The sequence below is a fragment of the Alligator sinensis genome, unplaced genomic scaffold, assembly GCF_000455745.1.
Source record: "Alligator sinensis unplaced genomic scaffold, ASM45574v1 scaffold559_2, whole genome shotgun sequence".
Lineage (NCBI taxonomy): Eukaryota > Metazoa > Chordata > Crocodylia > Alligatoridae > Alligator > Alligator sinensis.
The window spans coordinates 1,936,613-1,939,787 of NW_005842046.1; positions in this window are offsets into that span (position 1 = coordinate 1,936,613).

Genomic DNA, 3,175 nt, shown 5'->3' on the forward strand with positions numbered 1-3,175 from the left:
AATAATGAAGGCATCTACAGGAAAAAAAAAAAACTAAAGCTATATGCTGTGATACAGTGAACTTGTGCACTCAGTCATTCCCTTCATCCAAACAACCGCCTTTGGCGTGAATAACAGCTTGGCTGATATGAAGCACCGTATTGATCTGTTGCTCAGGAAAGTCTATTGATAGTTCTTGGACTTTTCCTGAAGGTATGGCCATAACAGCTCAGCACTGTCGGGATCTGTTGCTTCTATCTCCATCTCATACTAGATGAGTTCAATAGGGGACAGATCCAGAGAGAGCACTCAACTCTCAGTCTCTCTCTCTCCATCTCTTCCTCTCGCGCGCAGACGCACGCAAATCTACACGCCTTTACCTTTTTATGGCTGAAAAACTATGTAGGAAACAATGCCAAAGAGCATGACCAAAAAAAAATGGTATCCATGGTTGGAAGTACATCTCTCGTGCACTTGACTCACTGGTCTGCTTTGGCCAGAGCTGCGCTCATTTTCTATAAATCTGCCTGTACAGCTCTTGAGCTGATGCTCCCTCTGTTGTCGTGTGAACTATATACTTGGATTCGCATGTTGTATAATAGGAAGATCTCCTGCACCACCCCTTTCTCTATCCCCAATTTTCAGTTCCTGTGGAGATTGGCATCGTATCATTCTGAGATTCTCTGTGTGGCAACCTAACCTCTACTTAGACCTTTTTAAGCTTTTCCCTGTTACAAAAATATTAGTTTTGAGTAGCAACGTTAAATACCCAACATGGGGTTTTGATTGTACAGCTTGTCTAGTACCTAGGGTCACCCCATCAGCTGTGGTCACTAACGGGAAATTCAGGTACTTCCAAAGTTTCATGGCTGACCAACTTCCTACCCTACAGTTATTGGGTGTTAAATGGGAGAAGTTTTACATATTTGAAACTGTTCCTAAGACACGTTTTTAAAAGTTGTTATATTGTATGGGAAAGAAGGGAGTTTTCACTGCTTCCTTTTTTTTAACCCCAAGATGCACATCATAACCCCATTTTGGCTTAACGTTAATACAGAGTCATTTGAACTACCTTAGCTTTGGACCAGTACTGAAGTACAAGTACTTTATCTGTTTCTGCTTTGTGGCTTCCTCCCTTCAACATCTAATGAAGTCAGCTGCTGCTTACCAAAGCTTACGCTATGCATCTCTGATTTAGTTAGTCCATAAGGTACAAATCTACCGTGCCTTCTCCGCCATTGAGCTATGCCACCAATCCAGTCACTTTAGACTCTAGTAAAAAAAACAGCTGTGATCACTGTCTTGGAGTGGACATCACACGCGTGCAACTTTTTAGCTGTATTTATTCTTACATTTATGCATTTTCTTTTATTCTATATATTGAAATGGAAGCTCTGTCAGGCATGTAGCCCCGTTGGACTAGACACTGTCCACATGGAAAAAAGAAGAAGTGGTCCCTTCCCCCCCTCCCAGAGTTTGCTACCCTTACTGAATAATGTATTTGTATGTAACCCTGTTTTTTTAAAGGGCATCACAGTGGGAGCACTGATGTAGAGGTCTTTATCTTCCAATGCTTTGCCCCGGTGTTACTTATTTACACTAATGTAAAACGCTGCCTTTCTGATCTCGTAGTGTTTTGTACCCTTTTGCACAAGTGTACCTGGCTACAAGAGGTAAAGGACCGTGAAGAATCGGATTTTATTACTGAGATAATTATAGCCTCATCTAGCCATACACAACAATTTCTCTGTGCTCCCATAAGGAGAAAAACATGGGTGTCTCCCATGCTGCACCCAAACAAATCCTCAATATCCACCTGGATACAATCCAATACCAGGTGATGAAAATGCCAAGAAGGGTGTAACCGTGACAGTGCTGCATCTCTTCCTGCATTGGGGCACCTCTTGAAAGCTTTGGGGCTTTTTATTTTCCTCTTTGGATTTCCTTTGGTGATTTCCATAGAATGGTATGCTTAAAAGAAGAAGTGGTGGCATGAGCAAGTACAAGCAGTTCACTGTGGTTAAAATGCTGCTGGCTGTGGGAGCTAAGAGCTAAATTTCAAAAGTTGGCCTAAGTCCTATTTTCAAAAGTCACTTTGGTGCTTTTGAAAATATTATGCAATATGCGCAGCCTAGATTTTGCTCAAAGCATTCCCTCTCTCTCTCTGTCTGTTCCTGCTGCAGAAAAGTTGCATATAAACTAACTTCACTGAAATAAATACTAACAAAAACAAGGAGGGGGGGGGGGAAAAAGAATAGCCTTTTATACATACAGTGGCATATTTAATCCAAAAATTACAAAACAATATATAAATTATATATTGTATATGTATATATGTATGTATGTATATGTGTGTGTGTATATAGGTACGTATGTATATGTATATATGCACACACACATATATATGTGTATATGTGTGCGTGTGTATAAAAATAAATGTACACACCACAGTATTACATGTGGGAGGGTTGTGTTGGGTAAAAGTGTTGGCAAAAGCTAAAACAAATTCTGTTGGATTGACTTTTTTCTTTTAAACGGTTTTTTATTTACTGAAATGCTCTGGACACCCAGAAAGATGGACGCTCTTTGCTAGGCATGTACGTTGTTTCATCTGTCTTCAAGTGCTTTGATAAATGCATTGAAACTTGTCAGCTTTTCCTCCGGTTTCGGAAGCTCCCACTGGATACTCTGTTGAAGTGCTATTACTGTAACTTCTTAGCATAATTCTTAATGACTTGGAACAGATATCCCTGCAAGTCCTACAGAAACCACAAGGCCTGGGTTACCCCCCACTCAAGCGGCAGAAGCCCACGAATGTCACACACGCCTAGTGTCGGAGTGCTATTTCACCCGAGCGCACACTCGGGTGAAATTCTTCTCATGCAGATAACTACAGCACAAATCCTGTGTGCTACTTTCTCCACGTAGTCTAAGTGGTACCTGTCTTAGCCCTCTGTTGGCCATCTAAACTGGGGTAAATTTTACCTATAAAACAGACTTCAGGAAATGAAAGATGACAAATTGCACAGGCATTGTTCAGTGCTAGCTGATTCCTATTTTCACACTGCCAAACTCTGAAGTCCTCGCTTCTGTTAAAGCCTATAGGGATTTTGAATGGGTAAAAATGGACCAAGGACTCACGTGACCCAGGCCAAAGATGTCTTGTCCATTTTGAAATGCTGTATTAATTGTTTTC